Raw genomic sequence first — 15,320 nt, forward strand, 5'->3', positions numbered from 1 at the left:
TCCTGAGGGTCTCCTGGACACAAACGACCATCTCAAATTGTACCACATCAGAGCATGGAGGTTCTGTGATGAGAAATCTTGCCCATTAAGAACAGAACCAGGCACCATCATATTGAAAATATCATATTGAAATATTAGCCTAGAGGTGAAGAGCGGGTGTTCCACCGTTCCACCATTTGGAGTTTCAATTCGGTGAACACGACATTGAGGCAAGATGGAAGGATACTGATACAGCAGCACTCAAGATAAATGTTGCTTCTGAATGTAAATACATAAGTATGAAGGGAAGGGTGAAAGAAAGAGAATGGGAAACAAAGAAACATCACAGTCTACAGGCAATATTGTACTGACTTCTGTAAAGTATAATCTAAGCAATCACACATTGATGCGTAAAGCAACTTACAGACACACAGCATTATTTATTATTTACTAACTCTTCCTTTTTTTTCTCTGCCCACAGCGAGTGCCAAGCCATATATCCATGTTCATACAGAAGAGAGGTGGAAGGTGATTGTATGAAAGAATTCCTCTCTAACCTTTCCATTCTATGTAGTGTAATGAAACAACTGTTGCAGCGATTCCTAGCCTTTTCCACACTGGGATTCCCATCCCATGACCCCCTGACATCTGTTCATGACACTCAGGTTGAGAACTCATTAGCTAGTAGGTGACCTCTGCCCTCTGCTGGCTTGAATCACAAGTCCTCAATGGTGTGCTGTAGGCTGTATACTGCAAACCTCAACTAATGGAGATTCTCCTTCAGTTCAAGTGATGGGGTCTGTGTTTTTGGAACTCTACTATCTGCCTTGATGTTCCAGGTGATTATGGTGTGCACCATAGTGATGACTTTGAAGTTGTGAGTTGCTCTGAATTTGGCACAACACTCTCTGTCAAATCCAATAGTCCATTTTTTAAATGGTCTTTTTTGTTAACAGCCCCAACCCAGCTAAATCTTGGAAAAGCTGCTAGTTAAACCAAAGTCACCAAAACATAAAAACAATCACTCCAGCACCTCTTGAGACAAACCCACTGTGGACATGGAACTGTCACATGGTGCTCTATACAGTCTCATCTGCACATAGACCTGCAACCTGCATCTATGACTAGCCAGCAATATACACGTGGCTGTACAGAGAGTAAAGAGAAAATTAAAATCCCATAAAAGGAGAAAAGTTAACGAGCTGCAACTCAGAGGTTCATCATCCGCAAAAGTGATGAGCAATATATAAATAAGGACCATATTAGAAACCAGATTCACATTGTTGCTAGGCTTTTAATTTCCTCATTGACTTTAATTAAACTAACAAATTGAAGATACTGTCTATTTTTCCTCCCCCCTTCACCAGGTAGGATTATCTAAGAGCTCACAGCTAAAGCAAAGAGACACAAGAAACTGCAAAATTAAGAAGCACAACAGACAGCATCATAAAGGGGAAGGAATGTTTATCAAATGTTTTTAAAACAATTCAGTTTTAAAGCAATTTGTGTGCAGTGGTACTGAGCTTTCTTGATTGGAGAAAGCAGAGAGCAGACTGGATCAACTGAGGGGTGGAAGTGGGTGCAGGGAGACAGGAGCAGTAGAGTGTGGCGCGGAGGCTAATAGCATTGTAGCAATTTATTCACTGAGAAATACTGCAGAGTGATGCAGGGGTCTGTGTAGAAGATAGCAGTGAGTTCAGCAATGCCACAATGACACAGAGAGACACAGAGCGAGCGAGTGAGACTGACTCAAGAGTGATGGAGAAGAGAGTGTGGAAACTAAACACTTTAGGGAATATGGGACCCCCCCTCCAAATAAATACAATTGATCAGGCCCCCCCATGGAAAAATCTGTGGTAGAACAAAGGATATACCAAAAATGCTGTGTGATAATACCTGCTGAGCTACCAAGAAATTATGTTGGTTAGGGATGTGGATTTCTTTCCCATGGAATGAGCAGGGGTCATGGCTCTCCAGCCTCACCAAGATACATGATCTGTAGGCAACTACAAAGGGCAGGAGCATTCGTTCGCAGAGGGACTGCTGTTCCATACTGTAAGTCCCTTTTCCTTTTGGGACACTTCATGAAACAGTCCTCATTTTTTCAGCCACTGCCTGGCCCTGTATTTTCCCCTTGGCAACAAAGCTCCACCTGGAACCATGTCACAAATGTCTCTCCTCTCAGATCTGCCCCTGCCTCCACATTTGCTAGTACACTGCTGAGACCCCCCCCAGGAATTATTCCCCTAGGTGTTTCCAAGGTGGGGGTGATGCCATGTAGAGCTTCTCTCTCTCCTTATTACACCACTCAACAGCCCACCCATATCCACCCTAAATAGGTAGGGAATCCCAACATGCCAAGTTCACACAGCCGGGCTTATCATGAGGCTGGAGAGAGGTAAGTAGCTGACAATGCTAAGACTCAGTTCTTCTGCATGTTCCAAACTCTGCAACTTTCTTCACCTCCCTGGCAAAATCTTGAAGGTGACTGATCTTGCCCCAAGTCCCTTCCCTTCCCAGGCAATAGTTTCTCCTTTCCCATCTCTGCAAACTTCTCTGACTTGCTATCAGTTGCTAATGAAACATAATAAATTGTTATTAGTGCCACAGGTGCATTAGGAACCTCACAGATAAGACCAGGTCCCTGTTCCCAAGAAAAGACAGTAAAAATGCAGCCAACACAGATAAAGAAAGGAGGCTGGAATGGTTATACACTAAGCAAAGGGACTGAGCAGGGCAGCTTGGGACACATCTCGTTACGCCAACGATTTTTTTTTATTTATTTACGATAAATAAAAGTAACAAGATTAGCTGTATACGGAGGATGTCTTTGGCCTTGATCCTTTGTTGATCACACAGAGGACTGCTGCACCTGCACGGAGCCACATGACCCAGTCCTGTGTGGCGAGCAGCTCCTTGTATCCTTCCAGAGATCTACTGAAGTCAGTGGAGCTCTCTGCAGGTGCAGCCGTTGCAGCGCAGAATCAGTCCTTTGCTGTCCTGCCACTTCACCAAATTGCCCTTCCCTTCCTCTTTTCCCCGTTATTCGCCTTCATGGTGTAACTGAAGGAATCCGTCTATTTATATTATTTCTAAGGTCCCTATTGCTATGATATTTACCCACCAGATTATTCTCCCTGTATGGTATCTGTATGACAACAAATGCAGTTTTTCACTGCATTGCTGCAGTGGCTGGCTATGTGTTATGTCTGAAGGTACGTGTTTTATTTTCATCTATGAAAACCTCCCCCTGGTTCTAAAAGCAATGGAACAGTCCACTATTTAAACTTCCATCCCTTAGAGAATTCTGCAGTTGCAAAAACGGGTTGAATTTGATTAAACCTTTGGAATCCCTCCAATATTTCCACTTATTCCATCTGTAGAAACACTCTACTGGCACTTGGCACATTTATAGCATTAACTGCCTTCTAAATCAGCAGCAGTTCTGCCTAATAATTTGGCATTTGCACACGCCTTGCAAATTACAAATGTTGCATCCTTGAGTATGAGGAGTTTTCTCCCCAAAAAACCATTAGCTGTCTGCAGAAATTCTGGAGGAAGAAAATGTCTCTTTGTTTTGGCAAAGGACAATCTCACAAACAAACAAAAAAGGGACAAAGTGGGTATGAAATTAACTCTACATCTCATGTCGGAGAAATAGAGAGCAACCCAATGAGACCAGCTGGCTGCTATCAGCATATTGCCAGGAGGCCCTCTTTTTCGTTCTGAAGCTTGTTAGCTTGCATTATTCAATTCAGAATCAAGGGCTAGCATTTAAGCTGTAACTTGCATGTTTCAGGGCTGCAAGAGATGCTGTGTGGCAGGGAAGCAGTCCCTCCACTGGCCATGCTCCTGGAATTAAGTAAAATTCAGAAAACGAAAGATCTATATGCTTTGATACTATTGCCTCCCCAAACCAGAGAGACCGAGCTTGGAATGACCAGCAGATCCACATCAAGTCACAGAACAGTAGGAAGCTGATCAGCAATATCAACAGTGGTTTGTTTGGTCCTCAAGCATGAATAAGGAGCTAGAGCAGGTCTATAGCTGTAGCCTCCCTATCTCTCCTCTCTTATATGCCAAAACTGTTGGGGCAAAAATCACCTTCTTCCCCCAGCTCTCTGAGAATGTCATCCCATCTCTAGTTGTGTCCAGTTCCAGCTCCTTCTGTGACTGATGGATTCTGTCAGGACACAAACTATATGTTCTAGAAGACATGTGCCTCACCACCAACAAATGCAAGGACATTCAACAAATGAAGTGCCAGCTCATGCCCCTCTGCAGAGCTTCTCCCCTGTCAGCATATCAGATCTTGTTTATTCTTGGCATCCTACGCTCTGGCCCTTTCTCCCGGACGCTGCTGTTGTCTCAGTACTTTTTTATTTTCAACCATTTTAAGGAACTCTGCTCCTGCACCCCACCCCAACAATATGCCCCATCGATTTTGATATACACTGTGATTCTGAGGAAAACATATTGTTACAAATCTAGGGTCACCTAAGGACTCCACGGCTGTCACTATGCTGCACATCACGAGCAGCTGGAATCTGACAGCAGCACTGGGGACAGAACTCGGATCTTTGTGCTTCAGAAGCACAGGTCATTTTGCCTCAGCTGAAAAAAACCTCTGTTAGCTCACCTCTTTGCAGTATAAAGCCTATGACACACAGCTGAACCACGGTGATTCCATCCAGAAGGAAGTAGTGACACACATTAGCAAGTTCCTTATTATTCTTCAAATTAGTGACAAACACTTAGATTAGGTCTCCTATTCTATCATTTATAAAATTACCTTGAGTTTTTCTATTTCTCTTTTATCTTGTTTTTTCCTTTTGGTGTCTTTTCTTTTATTATTTTTTGCTTATTTTAAAAAAAAATATCAAAAGGTGGACAGTTACATAGGGTTGTGATTTACTTCCAGCCAAACTCCTACTATCATCTCACTGCAAAAATTAGCCATCAGCATTTTAATAAATAAGAATCCGTAATCTCTCTCATGGCCACGTGATCCCTTTTTGCATTTGTAGTAAGGTCTATGAACTGTGCATGTCCCAAACTCCACATCATACAAATACAGTATGTGCCTACAAAGATATGTCTATATTACAAACACAGGGTGCACCTGAGGCTCTGGTAGACATGCCTGCGCTAGTTTTAATTTAGCTAGCTTGAGTAGTGGAGCAGTGAAGCCACAGAAACATGGGCTTCAACACAGACTATACAAGCCTGCCCGGAACCCTGGGTAATTAGTCGGGCTTCACTGCTCCAGTACCCGAACTAGCTCAGGTATGTCTACATAAGCTGCATCACACCTGTAACTGCAGTGTAGACATACCCCGCAGAACTCACAGCCCAGGGGGAGGAAGGGCTAACATGCCTTTCACTCATCTTTGCACCGTTCCAACCCCATGGCTACTCCAGGGGACTGGAGAGGCCCTGACATAACTTTAACGGCCCTGGGGCGCTAAGTCATAGCAGCCTCCCTGAATTGCCCTATGGGCCACAACACCTCCCAGAACGTTTGCAGCACTGCATGGTGAGGCCCTGCCCCTCCTCCCCCTAGGCCTGCTCCCTACACCACGGCTTGCATGGATGTCCCTAGAGGGCAGTCTTACAGCTTTCTTCCACAGTTCCTATGCCAGCAGAACTCCCTCTCCCCTCACAGAGAAGCCAGGACTTTTAAGACTCCTTGCACCGCTCCAGTCTTTTTATCTGGCATAAAGGGGGCCAGAAGGAGGATGAGGATTTCACCTTATGTGCCTTATGGAATACACAGTGTACTGAAACGGTTGTGAGAGAGTGTAACATGACCTGAACTCTATATTTTTATAAACAGGGCTCCCAGAGTATAATGAGAAACAACCTTTGTTGTCCCTAGGGATCACCTTCTTCCATATCTTATATGGGAAACAGACATGTCTCACAACCACATAGCTATACTGCACTTGATGAAAATGTCTGCTCTCTCACAAAAAAAGCTATCTGCAGCCAGCAGTCAGTGATGCATACTAGATGGCTGCCTTCTCAACATGGGAGCAAAAGGGCAAACGAATCACATTACACTCCATGAATAAAGACTGAGTCTTAATGCAACAGCTACTTAATGATTTCATTTTCAATACACTAGACAGTTTGGCCTCATTTTCAAAAATGCCAAGCACCCACAACTCCCATTGAAGCCAATTGGAAGTGCAGGTTCTCAGCACCTCTGGGACCCAGAACGCTTGTGAAAGTTCTCTAACCTGAAAGAAAAAAGAAACACCCTTTCCTCCCCCCCCCCCCCCAAAAAAAAAAAATTCAGAGCATGTATTAGAGATGAGTCTGAAGTTCAGATCCAGATCTGCATTTGACCTATCTGGGGCATTCTAACCTGGGATTCTGGTTCAGGTCCATATCCAGTAATGCAGAAATTGCACTTTGCAGAATCCCCTGAATCATTCTTCTACTTCATCTGCAAGCAAAGGAGATGCTGTGCCAAATTCTGCCCTCAGTTATATCTGTGCAAACCAACTGACTTGTGACTGAGAGCAGAATTTGTCCCCGTTTTCCTAGCCATGGTCACAAATAAGAAAGGAGAGTGGTTTCAGCTTGCTCTGAGGTGATTTTATCAGGCTTGGTTTTGGACAGACTGTATGCACAAGTTAAATAAGATAATGTACAAACCATTAGAAACAAAGAAAATAGTATTTTTAACTACTGTGTGGTATTATTGACAAGGTTTTGTTCACAAAGTTCTTTAAAAAAAAAAAAGCAGTGTGTGAAAGAGGAACGGGAGAACAAATCTACACCAGTCAGGCAGGACCTAGTTAACACCTAAACACCACGGTGATGGGTTGCTTTGGAGAGAGCAGGGTTAGACAATGTGATGGTTTGCTTTCCAAACCTAACCCAGCCACTTTGGAAAGAACAACTCTTAAGATTTAAATACCCTAACAATTTATTTGCATTTTAAAATGTCCCCCATTCTAAGGCAGACTGACAACCTCTCCCACACAAAAGCTACACTCCATGTCCTGTGCTGGGCAACCCTTCAAAGCAAGCAATCCATTATTATTTATTATTGGCCTTGCCATAGTGCTTAGGAGTCTTAGTGATAGACCAGGACCTCAGTGCACTAGGCGCTGTACAAACAGAACAAGAGGACAGTCCCTGCCCCCAAAGAGTTTACAGTGTAAGTACAAGACTAGCAACAACAGATGGATACAGGCAGATGGAATAGTACAAGGCAAAAATGTGAAAAATATTGGTCAACATGATAGGCAGTGGTCTCAGTAGATCAGCAGCCTAACCATCATCAAGGTTCTTGTAGGCATTGTGGCAAAGAAGGGTTTTAAGGAGAGATTTGAAGGATAATGAGGCAGCGTTGCAGACACTTATGGGGAGCAAGGGAGAAAGCACAAAGGTGAATGTTTGAAAACTAAACAGGTGGGTGATGGAGGCGGGCATCATGGGCTGATCAGAGTTTGGAGCAGACACCTCAGCAGGGAATGAGAGATGATGAATAGAGGGGTGATAGGCTGTGGAGAGTCCTAAAAGTGAAGACAAGCATCTTATGTCTGATGTGAAGGACAACGAGGAGGGGCAGTGAGGGGATGCACAGAGATGGGTGATGTGGTCAAAGTGATGGGACAGGAAAATGAGCTTTGCAGCAGCATTCTGAATGGATACAAGTGGGGCAAGATTGCATTGATCAAAGCCAGAGAACAGGATGTTGCAGTAATGGAGATGTGAGATGATGTGATCCTGGATGAGAGTTTTAGCTGAGGAAAAGCTGCATCTTAGAGATGTTATGTAGAAAGAATCTGCAAGATTTAGACACAGTCTGGATGTGAGGATCTAGAGAGAAGTCTGAGTCAAAGATGACACCCCGGTTAGGGGCCAGAGTGACAGGCAGGGTGGTGGTGTTGTGATCATGTGATCGTATTGTGGTCATTGTGATTGAGAAAGGCGGCAGCAGAAAGGGCTTAGAGGGGAAGACTAAGAGCTCTGTTTTGGCAGTGTTGAGCTCTGGCTTCTTGATAAGTGTGGACAAGGAGGATGACTTAGCACCATTCTTCTCAGTCAGCAGGAAACTCACCTTGTCAATATTCCCATTTTTATTTGAAAATTCTTAATGGGATAAGCCCTCAAAACAAAACCAGCCTCTTGCATGTCAAAAGAAGTCAGATGCAGAGTATTTATTGCCAACACATCTCCCCTCACCCTAAATGGCTGATTAATTTTATCCCTTAGGACATCTATCATTTCATATCCCACATAATTTTTTTTCCTGCTGGCACTGCCTTATTTTCACGCATCAAGAGAAGATGTACAGACACAATCCAATTCACAACTTGAAGTAATTGTTTGAGAAACAAACAGCAGTTTCACTGGGGTCCTAGCAAGAATATCATGAATTGATGCTTCTTATCTCTTCATTATCTTTCTGCAAGAGTTGGCTGGGATCACGTGTTCTCTGCCTCTGTGCAGTGACATTGGAACTTGTCATCCCTCCCATCTGTAACAGACTGTTTGGGAGGCAGCAACCACTTACAATGTAACAATCGGAGGCCCTTGCTAAGCTGGAGAGACTTTCAAAAGAAACAGAACATAAGCCAGAGAGGAGTATTCCGCTGGTATGTGCATCATGGCCCCCTCACTTATATATGTATGCTGCTGTGAAAATAAAGCCGTAAGCTGAGGTTTTCAGTATCTAAACATCTCTTCTGTTTAAAACAGCTGCTGAATTTTAATCAGAACTTAAAAATCAAAATCACAACTCTGGCTAATGCAGTACATCCCATCAAAGTATTTTAAGTGCTTCCATGTCTCCATTTTTGTGGGGATTTTTTAATTTGTACTGTTTGGTTGGGTTTTTTAATTAGACCTTTTGTGCTGCTTTTAAAGTATTTGCATTCAGAGTCATGCTGCAAGATATTAGTCCTGTGTGTAAGTGAGAGACCTTCTCCAGGTTGAGAGTCAGTGATCTTCATTTTAAGGAAAAATTTGAAATGTACTTGCCTATGAAATGGCTAGTGCTAATGCCACATGACTGAAACCACCCCCATCTGAAAGAGAAATCATGTATCCATCACAAGGCTGGAAATTTACAAGAAATATCAAAAACTGATTCAGGCAAAACTGTTTGCAGTTCTCAAACCTTACTGAACAACATACAAATAATGCAGGAATCTAGAGATTGGGATAAAAAATAATTGAAGCAATTAGGGGATGATTTTTAAAACAGTTACAAAGGGTAATAAAGTTATCAAGTAACTAGCCAGTGTTACTAAGAAAGGCTGTGAAAGCAAGTGTGTGTGTGTGTGTGTGTGTGTGTGTGTGTGTGTGTGTGTGTGTGTGTGTGTGTGTGTGTGTGTGTGTGTGTGAGAGACAGAGACAGAAAAAGAAAATGAATAGGTAGGTTATTGATTTTGATCCACACTCCTGCAACTACATAGAATAAACAGGTGTGAAATTTAGTTTTTAATTTTTGTCTTGAACATACAGCTGTTAATTGTAGCTATTTGGTCTTTCAATGGGGTTAGGCTCTATGCTGGTGGGCTGGGCTCTCAGTTCTTCCTGTCAGAAAAGATGCGCCTACACCATTAGTCAAACTGGCAAATTTGTTCTTGGATCCAATGATTCCACAACAAGTGGCCATGACACAACTTGCTCCTTTCAGTGCCCTGGGTTCTCAACCTCTCTCTTTCTGAGTCCCCCCTCTCCCCAAGAACATGCTATAAAAACTCCATGGCCCACCTGTGCCACAACAACATTTTTCTGCATATAAAAGGCAGGGCCAGCATTCGGGGGTAGCAAGCAGGGCAACTGCCCAGGGCCCCATGCCACAGGGGCCCCTACAAAGCCACATTGCTAGGCTTCAGCTTCAGCCCTGGGTGGCAGGACTCAGGGCCTCGGGCTTCAGCCCCATGCAGTGCGACTTCGGTTTTCTGCCTTGGGCCCTAGAGAGTCTAATGCTGGCCCTGCTTGGCAGACCCCCTGAAACCTGCTTGAAGCCCCACAGGGGCCCCTGGTTGAGAACCACTGCTGTAGAAGAGAGGAAAAACAGTTCTTAAGCAGAAACTAAGAGACTAAAATGGCCTGGGAACTGGTTATGCACCCGACCAGTTCTCATCGTTTCCCCATCCAGGTCGTTACCGTCAATCAGGAGATTCTTGCCGCCAGAGCCTATGCTTGGACTCTGTCCTCACTGCAGGGCTCTCTCAGAAGTGAGAACTCTCACAAGCTCCTAAATCTGGCAGCTGTCAGGGCTTCATGCAACATGCATTTCTTCTGCTTAGGGCTCATGTTAGTATTTTGTTCCTACTTCATGCTTTGGCAAATGGCATGTCTAACATTTGACTCTCTGTAACTGCAGTGTTTTACTACCACAGCCCCAGGATCTAGCGAGAAGAAAAACGCCAAAGGACCTGGTTGCAGGCATCAGTGGTTTGCAAGCACCCTTGTCTTGTCCAGTGGGCGTTACTGCAGCAAATAGAAATTGCAAGCAGAGGCCGAATGGCAATGAGTCAGCCAGGCAGAAAGGCATGAGAACAAAATGAACGGAAAGGCAATAAACCTGTAATATTTCACCATCCGTACTGAATTCCTGGATAACCTCAATCTATGAGTGTTGTAGGAGATGAGCGTCTATGAGTGTCCCTGGAGATGTAGTTACAGTACATTAATGACATCACCAATGAAGAGAAACAGCAAAGTGAATGCACTTTCTCTCCACTGTGGTGAAACCATCATGAAGGAGGGATGGTGCAGCTGGCACCCCAGCCTCTTTGTGGATTCTTAAGCCCCTCAGATTCTCCTGCAGTTATCAGATAGCTTCCCAACGAGCAAAGAAAAGGCTCCCAGGGTTTACTGGCTTCCCTGAAGGAAACAGGAGTAAGGGAAGTCACAAGGCAATGCCAAGCCGTGATAGAGGCCCTGATTCAGGAAAGCATCCCTCTTTAGGAAGGGCATTTAAGCAAAGGCTTAAATGCTTCCTGCACAGGTGCCATATTTGTGAAATACTTGGGGATGAGGGAACAGAACACAGAGGTCTCAGAGCTTAGGAGAGAAGTAAATACCATGTGGTACAATGAATGAAATGTAAAAAATTACACTCACACACATACACACACACACAGAGATGCATTCTCTAGAAATAGCTAGGAAGCAACCCAAAGTTTAGAATCAGAGAAGAGAAAGTTTAAAAGCAGGAAAAGGAAATTTCCCTGCTTCTCTTTGACACACACAGAGTGCAATAGTTCATCTCAGGGAGATAGTAGGGGAGACCCTATTACTCAGGATATTTAAAACTATATTGGACAAAGCTCTAGAAAATGTACAATAGGGAACAACCCTGCACTTGATTTCCCAGGGCATGGATTCACCAAGGATCCAAATGGGCCACCTTTTTTTAAATGTTCTCTAAATTTGCACTCACAAATTAAATTATTTAGATATCTAACTAGCTGACTGTACCCCAAAAATCAGGCAGAAAATCCACAGTCAATCTTTTGCACCATCAGTGCAGCAGCTGCAGGAGGTGCCAAGCATACATTCGTATGAAATATAATCACTTACTGGCTTTTTCTGGAAGTTAGTCACATAGCACTACGTTGGCACATGCTAATCACCTGACCAAATGGAGTCCTGCTTTCTTTCATATTTTCTAGGCACTCTTGCATTTGTCCCTATAGCCTACTTGGTGCAGAAATAACAAAGACCAAAAAAAACCGATTTCCTATTAGCAACACAGAAATCTCAGGCAGCCAGTTAGAAGAGAGCTCTTTAAAGAGATATAAACCCAAGAGTTTTGTATTGAGATAGGTGCCACAGATGGCATACCAGATGAGGATTAATTTAGGAATCATGTTTCTTAAAATGATATGGTCTACCTTTCCAGTTCCATATTTTCCTTTTTTGACTTGAAGCAGGGATTTAAGTTCCCCTCCCAGCTATGAATTTTTCATGAACAAGCATTACAAAAATAGTAGTAATGAAGCACAAAACCCAATAACATATTGCAAAATTTTTGACGTGAACAACTGTGCAACCTAGCTACCTATGAATGGATATGTGAGGAAATATAGATATTTGCATGCTCATACCTCGTTTCACCTTTGAAAATTTGTTCTCCAACATTTAGAAACCACTAATCCTAAATAATGCTTTCTAGCAACTTTATTTCAGACAGGTTCCTGATTTACAAAGGCAGGGGTAATAAATCATTATTATATCTTGATTTTTTTCCTTTTATGCGGAAAGGAAAGTTCAGTATAAATAAGTCTCCTAAGATGTATATTTCCAGTTAGATTGCACCCTGATCTGATGCATAATGCAAGCTGATTCATTTACTATCCTTTATCCCTTTGAAAGCATTTTTGGAAGACCCAGTGACATCTGATAATTAAAAGACACTATCTCTCACTGATGCAGTGAGAAAGACATTCATTTTTAGATTCCGCCATTAAAAAATTTACCAAAAACCACAACAGTGGAAGATATCAGAATAGGGAGTCACAACATTCCACAAAATGCAAATAAAATGCTAATGATAAGTTACCCCTCTTCCACATCCGAGTTGCAATGTAAGTGAAAAACACACAGCAAAACTGTGTAAAAAAAGAGAAAGTTCAAAGCTCTGAAGTACTCCCTCTTTGTAAAGGTTTCCTCAAGATTATGACAAGATTATGACATCCACGTAAACCACATCATCATGTTTCTTGTGAGAACAGTTGTTTTCAGTCACGCCATCACCTTAGTAATACATACAAGTTAAGTTGTTTCATGGCTCATCTCTATATTACCCTCTACTCAACACCAAGGATTTAGCCTGTCTTCTAGACCTCATGTTAAAATGAGGGGAGAGAAGGAAAAGAGGATAAAAAGCGTCACTTACCCTTAAATTATTTCAACACCATCCCACTTTCCCTGTTCTGTTTAAGATGTGGGCCTCCCTTTTGGTTACTTTTTCCAAATTTGGTCTTTGGGTAGTTGAAGAGGAGAGTGGAAGGGTTTATACTTGTTGATGAAGGAGACTGTAAAACAAAGAGAAGTGATTTAGTGCAAAATAGTCCCCTATGCACATACATATCAGATTAAATTCAATTATTGGCACCTACATCAATGCAATGCTTTCTATTGTTTTTATGCACGCATACAAATATCACATGGATCAAGGAGAATGCAGTTGTCAGTTATTTGGAGGGAGAGGGGGAAGAGTGATTTGTAAAAAATACAACAAAACAAAACAAAAAAACCCAGCTTTTAAAAGGCCAGCAAAGGAAGCTTCTGCTGCTCTTTAGCAAGATGCCAGCCAGTGCGCTGGGCAACTGTGCAGAAGTGGGTCTGCCCTCAGATCTTGCCCTCTCTAGGCAGGTATAGAGATGTACTCCACCATCTGGAGATGAAATAGCAGGATGAGGTGCATTGGTCTTCAGCACCTCATGCAGGACAATTTATTAAGCAGCATGGGTGGCAGAAGAAACCATCTACACATTTTTTGCTGAACAAATATAGTGGCACAATAGGGGCCATACTGAGAGAGCAAAAGGAAAATTAAGAGCTGAAGAGACAAAAAAAGATGAACAGAAAGGAACTGCTGGACACTGAGCTAATGCTTAGAGCCCAGGGCAAGATCAAACCAATCTGTGTCAAAAGGCTTTCATAAACTCTATTCATTGAGCAAAGGTAGGTATGGGAAACCGCTCGAGTCAGGCCAAAGGGCAGAAAATTCTGGAACCTTTATTTCAGCTCTTCCCCCACCCCCCAGCAAATGGACAAAAGGTTCTTCCGCACTACATTCAAATGTCAACAGGCATCAAATGCAAGCATTCGTCCAAATCTTGTTGCAACAAAAGGCTGCATATTGTGGAGTGAAATTAACTATGGACAACATTTAGGGCTCCATAAGTAGCCCCAAAGCTTCAGTTTATGTCACACCATCTACTTTAACTGCAGAATTTCTTACAAGTGATTATTTCCCCCAAATACCTACAGACCCATGCATCTATTTAAACACACAGACAGACAATCGGGCTATAAAAAGTTACAGGGTAAACAGCTGCTGTACAAATAAACGTGAGGTTTTTTTGGGGGGGGAGAGTCTGAAACAATAATACATTTTTGATGTATGATAGAAGATTCATTTTTACATCTACAGCCCTCTCTCCACGCTTGGCTCACACCTGGACTCTTAAGGCAACATGGGGTGACTGGGAGAAACGTCTTGGGCTATTTCCTTGACACTGACCTCCAGCAATCATGATTTATTTTTCTACTGCACAGTTTTAGGTCCTTAAAATGTAACTTTATTTTTAGATGGTTGAAAGAAGAATGGAGATGAGAAAGGACTGATTTTCAGTGTTATCTGATGTCATTAAAACTGTCCAACCTTTTGTATCCCATTAAAATCTCTGAGACACGCACAGAGTCGTTTCCCCCCCAACCCCATGATTAATATACACAGCTCCAAAGACAACAACAAATTACATATGTCCTTGGCTAAGTTAGGTTGTAAGGCACTAGTGGTAGGGATTGTCTTGATTTGCACTGTACGGCACCATATTTACAGATGACACCATTAGAAAATGTACAATCAGAACTATTAAACAGTGCTCACAATAAACAGCTAATGGTTACATAACACAACACTTTTCAATAGATCTCAAAGCACTTTCAAAGCTGGGAAGCTTTCCATTCCCATTTGACAGAACGGGGAAGCTCAAGCACAGCTGAAGAACTGAGGTTAAGTGCCTCCCCCAAGGTCACGGGCAGAGCTGGGAACCCAGGCCTCCTGACTTCTTACCCAGCGCCCTATCTGCTGGAACACACTACCACCTTACTGCTTTTAAACAGAAGTGTTACTATAAGCATAAGTAATATAGACTCCCTGCACATTTTAATTTTTAGTACAGAGAATAAATAATTTAAACATCTTAAAAAAGACACCCTCAGCCTAATAATTGCTGAAAGAGGTGACAAAGCTGGTAGCACCTTACTGCACCTATTAAAGGGAATGCTTGCAGTCTCACTAATTTTCCTAGTGAGATTTTTAGCTCTCCTGTTACAATACAGAATAGCGCGTTGGGGCAATTGGGTTGAGGGTGTGGAACCACCTACAAACAATTCAGGGAACCTGCACACCCATCAGAATCATTTCCAGATTTGCTGTCATTGCTCCTGCTCCCAAGCTATTAGATAAAAGGTAAAGCTAAAAAAGGTAGGTAATTTGAATTACTCATGGACAGCAGAAAACTGAAGCTATAATTTCCCACATGTTTTTAATGGGTGTAGGTGTATATATGTGAATACCCTTGGAAAACAGACAAACCTGATGCCCAGAGAGAGGTCTTCTTAAAAAG

At 42.6% G+C, this 15,320-nt stretch overlaps 1 protein-coding gene across 3 annotated transcripts in view; it reads right to left on the bottom strand.

Moving 5' to 3' along the window:
• Positions 1-15,320, bottom strand: part of NEXMIF (neurite extension and migration factor) — a 231,004-nt gene that overhangs the window by 49,343 nt on the left and 166,341 nt on the right. For all 3 annotated transcript variants that reach the window (XM_073361123.2, XM_073361120.2, XM_073361121.2), the window contains exon 2: positions 12,857-12,995. The gene's annotated coding sequence lies outside the window, so the exon portion shown is untranslated. The remainder of the gene's footprint in view (positions 1-12,856; positions 12,996-15,320) is intronic.

The sequence above is a fragment of the Lepidochelys kempii genome, chromosome 9 (genome assembly GCF_965140285.1).
Source record: "Lepidochelys kempii isolate rLepKem1 chromosome 9, rLepKem1.hap1, whole genome shotgun sequence".
NCBI lineage: Eukaryota > Metazoa > Chordata > Testudines > Cheloniidae > Lepidochelys > Lepidochelys kempii.